This window comes from Callithrix jacchus, chromosome 1, assembly GCF_049354715.1.
Source record: "Callithrix jacchus isolate 240 chromosome 1, calJac240_pri, whole genome shotgun sequence".
Taxonomy (NCBI): Eukaryota; Metazoa; Chordata; class Mammalia; order Primates; family Cebidae; genus Callithrix; species Callithrix jacchus.
This window is the reverse complement of record NC_133502.1, coordinates 124,225,448-124,240,839: the sequence shown is the minus strand read 5'-3', so window position 1 is coordinate 124,240,839 and position 15,392 is coordinate 124,225,448. Positions and strand designations below refer to the sequence as shown.

The 15,392-nt window shown below is 38.8% G+C and overlaps 1 protein-coding gene across 1 annotated transcript in view; it reads right to left on the bottom strand.

Annotated features, from left to right (window-relative positions):
* SH3GL2 (SH3 domain containing GRB2 like 2, endophilin A1) overlaps positions 1 to 15,392 on the bottom strand; it is a 208,742-nt gene that overhangs the window by 154,986 nt on the left and 38,364 nt on the right. The window lies entirely within an intron of this gene.

Below are 15,392 nucleotides of genomic sequence, written 5' to 3'. Positions count from 1 at the left end.
GACAGAATCTTTTTCAGGCAGGCTCCAAATAGCAGGGACACAATAAGAGCACAAAATATTCAGGATGCGTTAAGAACATCTATGCACTAATGCCAAAAGCTTGCCTGTCACTTGTGCTCTGGTTGGTTAGAACAAAAACTATTTCTAAAAGTATAAACAGAATATTATTTCAGGGCCATAAAAATAACTGTGACCCAGAAATTTCAGATTTAAAGTCGAAATTTAAGGATGTAATCATTAAAAGAAAAATATAGGCAAAAATATGTTCCCTACAACATGATCTACAATTTCAAAAAAGTGGATGGAATTTTAATTCTAAGAATATAGTCATTCTCACAGTAAATCACCTGGATAGCCCATTATGTAGCCATGACAGTGACGTTTGTATAGTATATGAGAAAATGAAAACAATGATACATGATAAAAATCAAAAATCAAAATAATTACTGTAGTTCCAATAAGTGCTTTGTAGCTGTGTCAGCAAAAATAGAAACAACAGGCAAAACTAAAAACAGTTGTGTTAGAGATTGTGCATTTTTTTTATTATTTTTCTCTAATGCCATGGATAGGTTGTTTTTAAAACAAAAAAAAAAAACTTGTTTGTAATGTTTTACTTTAATTTTTGGCACTAAGATTTAATAAATTTTTAAATTCAAGGACAATTTTAATCTAGCATTAGAGCAAATGGCATTCACTAATTAGTGTTACTCTAACACTGATTATTGATTTTCCCCCCAAAGTGTATTAAGAAAATTATGTTTTATGTGGCTAAGAAAGCACTTAAACTATCTTAAAATCTTTCCAGAAACAACCCTGAAAAGAATATACTGAACCCTAAAAGGAAAATCATTTTGCCAAGAAAATTAAGACACCCAGAAAGGAACTCTCAGATAAATCTCAAAACCATAACAAAGTATTGACATTTTTTAGGTCAATTTCAAAAATGTAAACATAAGCATGTAAGCAAGGAGCAGCTCTGAAGTTATAAACAAGCCAACCTGTTTTTACCTTTCAAAGTGAGGCTCCTCCAGCTATGAATTGGGCGATTGAAAGGCTCATTTTCTGAAAAAGTATAGGAAATTGTTAAGTTTGCAGAAGATGATGGAAAGTGGGGAGAATAAAGGGTGTTTTAAAGCCTCACTGAACCCAAAATATTATGTCTGGGGGTGGTATTCAAAACATTTAGCCCTTCAAAGCACTGACTCGCCAACACTGACATCCAACCCAGCTGATGTGAACATCCTGTATGATGGGTTTCGCTTCCTCCAGGATAGAAACCACTTACCTACAAATTGAGTCCTTACATTTTCCATCTATAGAACTGCCAGAAGTCTTGTCTGGTGGGTTTACATTACATTAAAGCCAGAAAAGAACAACACAACAAACAGCAGCAGGAACAGTTGTTAGAATGGCCAAAGTTCACTAAATACACCCTACATCTGAGTAAGAGAGGATGTGAGAACACTGCACTGTTGTTTTTATTTTAACCACATGCTATGAAAGCAAAAACTGCACCTTCAATACAAACTCTCCTTGCAACATCCCTTCACAGAGGGATGGATGAGAGAAAACATTGAACAATGTTTCCTTGAACCCTTGGAAACTGCTCTGCTGATGAAACAAGTCTACAAATGTGAAACATACAAACTTAATATTAGGTTGGTGCAAAAGTAATTGTGGTTTTTGTCTCTATAGAGTCACCATCCCTATGCTATAACTCAAATTAAAACTAGAGTATCAAGCAATCACTGCATGCATAGGCTCTGGACACTTGTTAAAATGCTATCAAATATCACATATTAAATCTATTGCTAGTTATGTCTCTTTCCTATCATCCTAATTGGATCCTTACGCAGAACACTCAAATTCCTAAACAGTTAAAGAGTTCTAATCTTCTATAGTCATTGTAGGAGAAAAGGGCCATGGCTGAAGGAATTTTTTACAGGTCCTGCCCCACCTTGCCCCTCAAACAGCAGGCAAGAGACTGAGCCTCGGATCCAAGCTGCTGCCTCCAACTCCCCCAACCCCTTCTGCCAAATGAGATTTGGAGACTTGAAAGGCTACATTATCGTATAAGAAACATGAAATATTTGAGCTCCAGAATAACTGTTAGGTAGCAACAATTTCCTTAATCAGTGCCTCTTTGGCCTGCCCCAGTCTCTGGTCCCACTGGTGTTATGTGACTATCACAAAAGACTTAAGACAACAAGAAAAAGTGAAAAGTCATAGCATGTGCCTTTTGCTTTTTAACCTCCTACCACATTCTGCCCTTCCCATTCAGTCTACTTGACAGCCCTCCCAGCATTGAAACGTGTGATCACCTGCAGGCTTCCACCAAAGGGAGTGGTGTGTGTGTAATACAAGGTCAAAAACACTTAAGTACAACCAGAGCGGTATCCAAAAGTATCCAATTTATAGTCAATAACAGTCACAAGAATATTGTTTTTTGGAAGACCGTTATGAAATGAAAAGCAGTATGTTAGCAATTTAAATAAAAAATTACTTCCATCACCTTATTATCAGCAATATTCATTCATTCAATAAATATTTCAGAGCCTTCATTATAAAAAGGCTGGTAAAGGTATCCTATAGCTTTCTAATTAACTACCACAAATCCAGCAACTCATGTGCTGATTTATTGCTCAAAAATGTTCATTGAATTCTAATTATATGTTAGATTCTAAGAACATGAACAGAAGTATAACCTTGAATTCCAAAAACAGTGATTCTGAGGCCAGTTTAAATTTGAGAATCACTTGCAAACTACGAGGCTTTTTATGCCTGTCCCCAAGAGATTCGGCTCCAGTAAGAATGCACATTAACCAGAAACATGCCACTTTTTCAAGCACCTCCATGTGATTCCATTATAGGTGGCTTGGGGACCACATTTCAAACAGTGTGTTATAGAAGCAAAAATATACACAGAAAAAAATAGTTGCTGAAGATTTGAAAGTCCAAATCCATGGCACGAACAGTACTATAGAACTTGCTGGACTGAGACACCTGGACATTGGTGTTGTTAGGCCTTGTTAATAGCCCATCAAAGCAAAGTGAAACCTGAATACACAGGAAACAAACAGGCTTAAGGCAATCTGAAAGTGTTCTTTAAATATAAAACAAGAGAATCCATGAAAAATGGCAAGAATATAGTGCTAAGTCACCAAAAATCACTATCTTCGTTCTTTAAATCTCATTTTCCCCACCAAAGCTTCATGGATCTAACAGACATGATCTCACAATTTTAGGAAAGAGACTTGCACACTATATTTCATTTCTATCATGAAATCATAATAATTTATTAAACTTAAAACACAATGGAAATTTCCTACAACCACTTTGTTTAATATCTACACAATCTGAGGGCCACAAAGACCTGGCCACAAAGGTCCAGATCACACACTCCAGAGAAGGCGGAACTGGGGCTAGAACCTAGGTCTCCTGCCTCCCAGCCATCCAATCTCCATGCAGTCCTCATATTATAAAGGTCAACATGTGAATTCATCTCAGTCCTCTGCAAAGGCCACATCTTGAACTCTAATGCAGTTTTGTTCTGTTTGACAGACAGAAGGCATTGGGAAAAACAAGGTAATTTAACTTTCTAGAAATTAATTAAAACATGGATTTTTATAAACAGTTGGTATTATACATCACCGCATGCTGTGCTAGGGTGAGTGTTACTTCTAAAAATACTAAAGCTTCTCTGATGGAATTGGATCCAATATCAATTTTTGGCTGGCAACATATACAAAGCCTTGCTTCACACCAAAGATCTATAAAAAAGCAGCTGGCAGGATTTCACCCATTAATACTTAGTGCCCAATATACAATTCTCCCTTAAGCTAGATAAAATCTACCCAGAACTGTTTGCTTGAAATTACAGCCACCCATTTAAAAAAAAAATACCCATTTTTTAAAAAAAAGCCTCCAAGCCAGCTGCTGAGGCATCTAGCTCTAAATGTATGCTCTTACTCTATTTCTCTTACCTTAACATCAATCAAAATCAAAATGGCTGAAGCCAGCAAGGAAAGCCACATTTCATTTGGTAGACCCAGATTTATGGAAACTTACACAAATAGATAAATGTGCATGCACACACACACACCCAAAATATCATTATCTAGACATCTCCAGAACTACAGATGCATTTTTAAGCTTGGCACTGCATTTAAGAAACAGATTAATGTTCCTACTCTACTTCCAGCCAATCAATATATTCTGTTTCTATTGGAGGCACGTATACAGAAGTAAGGAGGTACAGAGAAGAGTTAGTTACTTCGTGAATGCCCATGTGCCAGTTACAATGCTCAATGTTTGATCCATTTTGGCTCATTTAAGATACAGTCTATTACTCTAAATGAGTAATCGTGTTCAAAGAAGAAACTGAGACTCGATGTAATTTTACCATGGTCTCACAGTCGTGTCTCAGGTATTTAATGTTTTGTACCTTACACTGCAAAAAAGAGAAATCACTCCTGTGACCCAAAAGAACTTAGAGCTCTCAGGTCTCTGTGAACTCACCATCACAACCACTCTGTGCTCTATAACAGGAGAAAAGTAAGAAGTCTGAGACATGAAGAGGTTAAACCACAACAGAGATGAGGCTAAAGCCAAATCTTCCCAGACCACTGTTGTATTGAGTCACTAGAGCAGTAAAAATAATCCCTGTGGTTTGTGTACAAAGAGCCACGGCCTCTCTGGGTGCCAGGTATCTTTTCAGCTAATGCCATCTGGAACCTCTATCTCAGGAGGTTTACCTGGGTTTTATCCTTTGTCTACACAGTTATAACAGAGGGATGAAGGGGCAGGGTAGGATAACAAACACCTTTTTGAAATGCCATCAGAGCATAGCCCCAACAAATTATTTTTTAATTTACTATATTCATAGCATTTCATACAAATCACACTCTCAGAATCAAAATTGTTCATGCCAATGTGACCACATTAAAAACACCCTGTAATGATGATTAATTATTATTTGTGATTTTGAAAGTCAAATAACAGATGAGGTCTGCTTGCTAACACTTCATGTCTGTTACTTTCCTTCTCCAGCTGAGCCACTGTAGGCATGAAGGCCACAGTTTCAGGCCTTTACTTCCAGAAGAGCTCTGGGGTGGGCCAGGAATGAAAAACCCAGCAAAGTGATTAGGGATCCAGCACCTTCGCAGAGCTCTGTCATCATTCCCCAAAGATCAAGCTAGTTCTCTGCCTCACAGGAAGGTGAGCTGTAGGTGAGCTTCGTGCACTACCTAGGCTTTGGAGCGATATATGGCACTGCAGAATGAACAAGAGGGAACAGGACAGGATGGTGTCTCATTGGTGAGTGCTAAGAAAAATGGAAGCTGATGTTTTTATTCCTTGAGTGTACTGAAAGAACTCTGGCTTTGGAATCTGGCAGATTTTAATGGCAGTCCCAATTCTTCTATTTAGTAACTTAAACATGTTATTCGGTCTTTGGCACCTGCATTACAGGGCAGTTGTGACAATCAAATGAGGAGACGTACATCTGCCATACAACCAGAGCCTGACACAAAGTGGAGGTTAAAGATTATCCTGGCTCAGACCTGCTCAGGGAACCAGTAATGGGAGGAGGGGACGCAGGGCCAGCCCCCCACATTTTGCAGTTAGAAAGGAGACTATTTTCAAGGCCTCCTCTTCCTTGACTCTTCCACAAATTAAAGTGCTTAGATATCTATGAGAGACACAGGAGGCAAAGCCAGTCCTCCAAAGGAATGTGAAGAAGACATATGGAGGCCAGGCTTTGGAGAGGATCTCAAATGTCTATAAGAATCTGCAGAAAGCTATGGGAGCCGTTCCTCCGAAAAATACATTCATGCAAACATATAACATTCTGCATTTAATTTCAGGGAGTCTATAGATCCCTACACATTCCTGAGTCAATGGCCTTTGATTTACTGGTAAAGTTTACCTGATATGTCTTGAAGTAACTGCACTAGATTCCCACTGTTTTACTCTTTAAAAAAAATAATAAAAATCATTACTGCCATTCGAAAACTCCATGAGCAAGAAAATTTTAACAAAATAACAAAAATAAATAAATAAAAGGGAGATGAGAACACAGCCCAACTAGGACCTTATTGAAGCCACACCTTCAGCCTAGCAAGGATTCTAGAAGGGGCAGCTGTGTGGTCCTCTAACCTCAGACTGGCTCCTCAACCGTCCTTCACAAAGGTCCCTGTTCCCCCACAACATGTTCCTGCCATTCCCAAACGTGGCCTCAGGCCAGAGCAATCTGAAAGCACTCTCATGGGCTCATATCCCCTTGACATATGGAGGCAATAAAAGAAGCAGGTGCCAGGTGGAGGTCAGACCCATCCCGGACCCACACCTGCTGAGGCACAAACATGGGCTCCTGCAGGCTCCATCTGCTGTGTCCTGCAGCCAGAGCCTCCCTCTGGAAACCAAAACCAAGAGCCAAATAGACACCTCCCCAGCCCCACAAGACAGTCCATCAGCCCAGGTAGGGAAGATGAGATGAGGAAGTCTGACATAAAGGACAAGGAGAAGAAAACAGCTTTTCTGCTCTGCTTCATCAACCACAGGTAGTGACACTGATGCTGTCACATGGTTTTCTCTGATTGCCTTGAGGTAAGCCTGGGGTTTAGGACACATATCCTGGGATGGGTTCCCCATGAAGACGCAAAGTGACTCAGCCTCTCTTTCACGTTGAAAAATGATACACCCAATATGTGAAGCTCCAGACAGGAAGCTGATTAAGAAGAAAGAAATCTACCCTACCTCCTACTGCCACCAATTCCTGTACCTAAGCCCCTTCTACAGGGCTCACATTTCTTCTTCAGTTTTTGAATGACTAAGACAAGAAGAAAGCAGAGTGCAAAGCAGAAGTGCCAAGCTGAAGTTCTGGTTCTGACATTTACTAGCTCCTTGCTACTTACTAAGGAAAAGAGACTAACCTTCCCCATTGGAAACTTACTCTCTTTGCCTTGTTTCCTTGTCTATAAAATGGAATTGATCTCTGCCTGATTATCATACAAGGTATTGTCCAGATGATCCCATAAAATGAGAAAAGTAGGAATGTATTTTAAATAGCTCCAAACTGGTAAGAAAGTGTCAGAAACCATCAGGTGACTTGCCAGCTAGGGGGCAATGAAAGGAGGTGGACTTAAAAAAGGAACCATGTGTTGTCACAGTAATGATTCTGCTCATTACACCCAGCAATACAAAGTGGAGCTTCTGGACCAGGATTCAATCAACAACAGATGTGGACTGTGTGGCCTCTGCAGACTGCTCACCCCAAGGGAACCAGAATACCCTCCACTCACCTCCCCCTGCCCTTTCACAGAGGACGAGCCAATGTTAAAGGGGCACCTATAGAGTGTGGTAATTCGAAAAGACAACAAAAAATGCAAGCATGAGAGAGTGCCAAAATGTGCATGTTCATTAAAATGCAGGCCAGCCCCCTCCCAAAAAAGTACAGCCAGAGGGAAAGGGATACAATCTGTCAGGCCAACTCTAGCCAAGGCCTACAAACAAACTAAATAACAAGGACAATTTTCATCTCACTCACACTCTGAACATATATTCTTCATTTAACAATTGCAAATCAAAATTATTCTTCCTCAGTACCCCAAGATTTCCACTTGACCCAACATCTACCACGAAATGCATAGTTCCCAAAGCCTGGGCTGAACACTTCACATAGCAGAGAGGGTCACAGAAAACACAGACCAGACTGCCTGTACCCTTTCTCCACTAAAAGGAATCAGGGCTTCTCAAAGAATGAATGGCTCCAGGGCTAAAGCATATATAAGATGAACTTGATCATAATGTTATGCCAGAAAGTGAAAAATTTGTCAAAAGTAAGTGATGGGAACATGCCACATAGACACAGAAGCCAGCTTGAAGGGGCCCCCACTGGCCAACTCAAATTTGATTGAGGGCTCACATTGAGTGCTGTGGTAAATTATGAACCAACGGAAAATGGGAACTCATGAGTGAACCCTAATAAAAAAATAAATAAATGGAAATGATGTAAGACTCTTGCTTAGAGTAGACTGTCAAAAGCCGAATGGTAAACATGGAAAGAGCACAGAGATGGAAAACCATGTTTGCACACCTATCACTGTAAAGACTGAACTCAGAAAGAATCATCATGGATGCTAAACCTTGCATTGATTTTGAGGAGGAGAAGGATGTCTACATGACTTTACATTAGCTCCCCAAAGACTACTTATTGCAAGGGAAGAAAAAGAAAACAATAATTATATAATCAAGAAACTAGACAACACTGCAATGGGATGTTCAAAGTCACCACCACCAATGGGCATTAGGTGCCTGCAGATTTGACATCCTGTCAAGGATGCGTCACTACACAATATCCCAACTGAGACTGCATTACCCTGAATCTAATCATGAGGTAGTAACAACCCCAAACTGAGAACCACTGCATTTTTAAGGGGTAGGATGCAGTCTTAAACACTGTCAATGTCATTAAGAGAAAAACCAAGGCTGTGCAAATGTTTCAGATTAAAAGAAACAAAAGAATGAAAGAAAATCAAGTATTTGACCCCAGATTAGAACCTGTATGAGAGAAAAAAATATATTAAAAATGTCATTGGGTTAACTGGTTAATTGGAATATGAATATTAGATCTGATTTTTAAAATTGTATCAATGTTAAATTTACTCAAGTTGATAATAGTGCTGTGGTTATAGAAAAGAATATCCCAATTCTTAGGAAATATTTAGTATTTAGAAGGGCCATGATATATATTTTTTTGAGAAAAAAATGCATCATATTTCCTGCCTTTTCTTTTCCAAGAGATATTGAGAAGGCATGATATATTAATATAACCTCCAAATGGTTCAGAAAAAAATATATGGGGGGGCATAGGGAGGGGGAAATTATAAAGTAAACAGGGTTAAATATAAGAAAAGGTGAATTCGATAAATAAAGGAACAGGTGTTTTTTGTAATTTTTTTCCATAAATTTGAAGTGATTCCCAAATAAAAAGCAAATGCAAGCAAAACACACTGAACCTTCATTCTCCGATTACATTCTTCTTGAAACATTGTCTGGTCTTAACTTTCAGAACATCAATCTCTTCTGGATTTCCTACTTTATCTCTGACTCGTCCTTCACAGGCAACCTTCCTCTTAATTCATTTCCTAAGATTGATAGGTCATTTTGTTCTCAGTCTACACACTACTCTATATAGAACCTAACTCCATTTGAACTACATATGTATACAACACCTAGGGCCATGTATCCAACAACTCTACTTTCTGAACCTCTCCAGCTAGCTTCCCACAAGCTCCTCCTATGCATGGGACACAGCTTCTACGTCTGCAAACATTCAGACATATTGTGGGGACCTTAAACACCAGAGACTAACCTCTCATCCCTCACCCTTACCACTAAGGGGCCCAGTCAGATGGAAGGTCAAGGGGAAAGAACACAACCAGGGTTTTCTTTCACACTTCCAAATAGCACACTAAAGGAGAATGAATGCTAAATAAAAAAAAGGGAAGAACTAGGAAAAGAGCAGGTATAATTTCATTCTGCCATATTATAGCAAGCATAGTTCTTACTCTCAAAAACTGCAGCAGGGGACTGGCAGTCTTTAAGTCTTGGTTTTCATCCCCCAAGCACATACCCTGCCAAAGGAGTGACCAATAGGTCAGGATTAGAATTCATTATTCTACACTTACCATGGCTGTCTCTGGCCTTCCTCATTTTAAAATTAAGAAGATTGAGAACACCTACGTACCAGCCCACTTTCTTGGAGAATAAGACAAGTCGAGGGTCACATGAGGAAACCACAGGTACTGTTCAATCCCAATTAATAGTCTTCCACATTTTTTTTATTGGTATCACTTTTTTTTGTCTTTGTAGAGGTATGAAAAGAATAAAGTTGAGAACACCTATGATGAAACATGAGTATCCCACAGGTGGGGTTGAATCTTGAAACAGGAGATTTGTTGCTCACAAGTACCTGGATACCCAGTTCCAGTGTCCCTATTACTATGGAAGCATTTTTAATCATGCTGCCTCTTAAGAGATCCTCCCCTTTCAGGAATGCTACTGAAATTAGTACCCTGCCCCTGGCAAGTTTCTGACTAAAAACTGGAAGCTGTCCTCCCATTTAGACACTGCAGATGGCTTATTTGCATATTACGATTCTCCTAGTTGAAGATTGTTTGGGGGAATTATGGGATGAAGCAGATGGGTGGACAACCATTTTTTTAATGTATCACTCTGGCAAGTAACCAGACTAATAAATAATCCCTAAATAATAAATTTTCAAAACAACTCCTAATGCATATTTATTAGAAGTTTACAAGCAATTATTTATGAATGCAGAAATTTCCAAATGACAAATAGGGAAACAGTCTGATTCTGATTTTCCCAAAATTTACGTTTGGGAATAATCAAAAGAAGACAGATCTCCTGGCTCTGGAGGCAGAAATTAGCAACCTAAAGAACATTACACAAACTACGAACATGCATTGTAGAAAGCTGAGGTGGAAAAATTATAGAAATTAAGGGTTGTGGAGCAACATTTTTATTGGGCAAAGTAGAAAAAGTCCAAAACTGTGGCAATTATGGTATAATGTCAGTCCAAAAGAGTTATCCTAGTTTTATTCCCAAATCACCAGATAATTTAAAGTAAAATTTGTTTTTGTCCCAAATGATCCATGTAATGGCTTTAACTCTCCACCACTTACACCATGGAGGCAGGCAACCTGCACATTGACGGAAAGGCATCTTTTAATGAGTTGTAGTGTCCTTAGAGCCATCAGCCAGGCTTTGGCACAAAGACTTCATCTCAAACAACTTGAAGTATCATACTGTCATCAGTACTTTAAACAGAGTGGAAGAAATTGATCCTGATTTCCCCTCTCTTACCTGATTATATCTGTAAAACTTCTTGGCACTATTCTGTATGAATTAGTCATTGATTACAATAAAATAAAGACCTGGGACACAAAGTCATCATATGATTGTGAACATAGGATATGTTACAAAAAGCAGGAAGTGAATGAAAGTGCCACAAAAATCATCAGGACGATTCAACTCACTGACCTTATAGAGAGAGGTCTTGCATGTAGTTGGCAACATAAATTAGTACAGGCTTTCCAGAAAATAATTTTGTGATATGCATGATTCAGTAATTGTAGTTCAGCCATACCTCCAAAGAAATAATCCTGCATATCAAAACTGTTTTATGCACAAACACATTCATTGTAAAATCATCTAAAATGAAGAAAAATGGCAATAATCTATACATTCACAGATTATTGATAACGCAAACGACAATACAACTCCATTAGCAAGCTGTCTATAGGCATTGAAATTAGTCTTTAAAAGGGCATTAATATGACACGAATTTTACATGTTAATGCATGAAAAACACAGCAATCAACTGAACTTTGTCAACATCTTAAATGCTAGAAAACTTTCTCATGAACTACACATTACAAGTATTTAAAGAAACTCATTTTCTGATAACTAAACTACCAGGGCACATTTGGTGAGCTTCAAAGTTACTGACTCCAAATATTTTGGAGACAATGCCACTCTGCTTCCCTCCATCTTTCAGAACCCTCCAACGTAACCAATCCAAAAAATCCTCCTCATTCCTTCCTGCTGTTCCTAGGCTCATCGAAGGGCCCCATCATCTAGCAAGTTGCTCACACTAAGATACCTACGCCTTGCCCTTGACTTCTCCCTCTCTCTCCACACTCAATCACCATGTCTGATAAATTCTATCGTGAAAAATATTTCTGATCCCTCCATTTCTCTCCAGTCCCATTGCTAGATTGCTGGACCAATTTGCTGGTGGCAAAAGCCACCAGTTTCTCATGCCCAGAGTACTGCACCAACCCTCTTCTGCCTGCCCCTCCAAACTAGCAGAGTCAGTGTTTGCCTTGGTTAGTAGTTGTATGTCTGCAAGCCCACTACTTACCTTCTCTGTGCTTCAGTCTTTTCAGTTAAATGAATACAATAATAGCATCTACCTCATAGGGTTGTTGGGAGTAATAAATAAAGTATCACACGTAAGCTGTTAAAATAGTGTCTGACACCTAAAAGGTACTGTGTAAGTATTCACTATTTTTCTTTTCATAAACCTGCTCCTCACTGGACCCCCAATATAAAATGCAGTGTATGGTGAATAGCAGATACTCCATAAATATTTACTGAAAGATTGTTTTAGGCAAATACTGATCACATTCCAGTAAGATTCAGGTCAGAGTATCTCTTAATGCTGCATTATCCTTTTTTCTACCAGCTCTTCATAACAATGTAAAATGGAGCCTTGATTTAACTCCATGGGTTAACCTGAAAATAAAAATAGCTCTAAAATTGAATTTTTTGAAACACAGTATTTTATCAAATCAGTTATTCCAACTACTTGTTTCCTGACCAATTAAAAACATCATACTAAATTTCCAATCATCTATCTGATTTTCTCAGAAAACTTTAAGATACTACATCACAGAATTAGAAATCAAGGGGAAAAGCATTTAAGATTCTTTGCTGATGAAAATGAATTCTAATGAGAGAATAAAGTGGTAAATTTGACAGTATACATATGAAGAGTCTATTTAAAAGGTACTTTAAAATGTTCTCTAAAGAAATAATCAGAGATATGGATATTTATATATAAATGTATTCATGTCAATTTTCTCTTGTGAAAAAATGGACAGAGCCTAAATGCCCAACAAGAATGTTTAAATAATTTATGGTTCACTAACCTATTCTTTTAAATAGGTAAGCAGCCATCCAACAATCAGATTTTAGAAAATATTTAAAACGGGAAATTCTCAAATACATTGAGTAGGGGAGGCTGAAAGAAGGGGAAATACACCCACGTACACACAACAGCCCTTTCCAGCTATTGAGATTATGAATCACTTTTTTCTCTGAGCCAGAGTTCAAAGCCCAGCTCTGCCATCAACTAGAGGATTTTGAGCAAGTTACTTCGCTATGGTTTGTGCACTTGTAAAGAAGGTATAATGGGATTCAGAAGATTAAATTCATTACTGCATATAAAGTGCTGAGAACAGTACCTGGTACACAGTAAGTACCATACAGTTGGTTGATAATATTACTACTTTTTCGTACCTAAACTCTTCACAATGATCTTATGCCATTTCTGGAATTTAAAAAATCAACAAACATTACTAAAAGCTCTGAATTATTAAAAATAAGCCAAATTTGGCAAAAATTTAGTTCAATATATAAGTTCACAATCTCTTCTCTGAAACTTTTGAGGACCAAAGTGTTCCCAAGTATAGAATGTTACAGACTTTAGTTAAGCCAGGCACAGTGGCTCACGCCTGTAATCCCAGCACTTTGGGAGGTTGAAGTGGGTGGATGACGAGGTCAGAAAATCGAGACCCCTGGCCAATATGGTAAAACCCCGTCTCTCTTAAAATACAAAAAAATTAGCCAGGCATGGTGGCATGCACCTGTAGTCCCAGAGGCAGGGGAATTGCTTGAACCTGGGTAGTGGAGGATGCCATGAGCTGAGATTGTGCCACTGCACTACAGCCTAGTCAACAGAGCAAGACTCCAGCGGAAGGATAGGAAGGATAAGGAAGGAAGGGAGGGAGGGAGGGAGGGAGGGAGGGAGGGAGGGAGGGAGGGAGGGAAAGTTATAGACTTTAGAAGAGTGATACAGTGTGTTTACTATTTAAAACTCCAAGCCAGGTCTAAGCCAGCACCCTACAGTCAAGCACATTAACATTCACACAGAATCAGGTAAATCAAGACTATAAATACCTTTATGGCAACACAGGCAAGGTTTTACTACTGACTGAATTATGAAGAAACTTCACATTTTCCAGCATTTTTCTAAACTTCAGAACTATGAATAAGGTGTCATGGGTTTACTATTATCAAATGCTGGCATCATGGTGGCAGCATCAGTCCAGAATGGCACATGGCTGACTTATGCCCCTCTCCATGTATGAAGAAAAAAAGAGTAACAATTTCCTAACTCTCCAACCATGGTAGAATCCCATTAGAGAAAGTTATACTAATGGAGGTACGACTGACATTTTCGACTAGGTAATTCTTTACTGTGGTATTTTGTCCTGTGCACTGCAAGATGTTTAGCAGCAGCCCTGATCTCTACCTACCAGACGCTGGTAGCACCTTTCCAGTCGTGGTAACCAAAAACGTCTCCAGACACTGCCAACTGTCCCCTTCAGCAGGGGAGCAAAATCATCCCTGGTTGAGAACCAACCAGGGATGCATACTAGAGGAAAAAAACGATTGCTTTCCTCTCCATATTCTATAACAGAACTCCAAACTGCAACTTCTGCTTCAGTGCTGCTTATTTTAGAAAGTCTTACAACTCTCCTTCACCCATTTCTATTCCCCAAACCCTAGCCAAAATGAACTTCTTGATTTTTGTCCCAAAATACAACACAATTTTACAATTCAAGTCTTTAGCTGGAGACTGGGCTCCGCCCAAGATATCTGATCCCACCTTCTCTCATGCTCACAAACAGAAGATGGTCCTGATATGCAACTTTCCAAATACGCTATATCTCATTTTAAGCAGCAGGACCAGAGTGAACAAGCTACAGATGTCAAGAAACTTGACTCCAAAAGCAATTTATCAGCTGAAAAAAGTCAAACAGCTAGTTTTCAGTATCTGTGAAACCGATGAGACAGGGAGTCACCACACAGGTCAGCATTTCCCAAACTTTTTTTTTCCCAGAAACTGCTTGAATGATATTAACAGGCATCTGCAAGTATGTGATACTCAAGTAAGCCTGAAAATTTATCTTTGGTTGTTTGTTGCTGTTGTTGTTAAAACCACATGAGCACATTAAGCCTATAGGATGCTAGTTATTTTATGAAGCTCCAAGGAATATTCAGGGATGCTGCATTTCCCAAATTTGGCCATGAAATCCCATTTTCCTTCTGCTCCAATGATGTCTATTTCCCTGGTGAGAGTTCCAAGGAGCACCAGCCTGGGAAACAATGACAGAGACCTAACTTTCAGGGACAATCCTAAAACCATCTTTCAGCTCTTGGTTTCCACTTGTTTCTTGACAAACCTACATATGTGTACAACTTTATATACTGCAGCATTGTTCAAAGGAGCAAACTGGAAACATTTTAAATGTCCACCAATAGCATATTGCTTAAATAAATCATGGCATAATATAATAATACAACTGAATAGTAACCAACTATGAAACAATAAGGAAGCTCTTGGTGTACTGAAATAGAATAATCTACAGAGCACATGAAGTAAAAACAACCAGACAGACCTAGAATATTATATCATGGATGCTAGCATCTGTGTAAGAAAGGAAGGAAGAGAGACAGGGAAAAAGAACACTCTAATTTGCCAACATTTGCAGGAACTATCTTTGGGAAAACATGGTAAC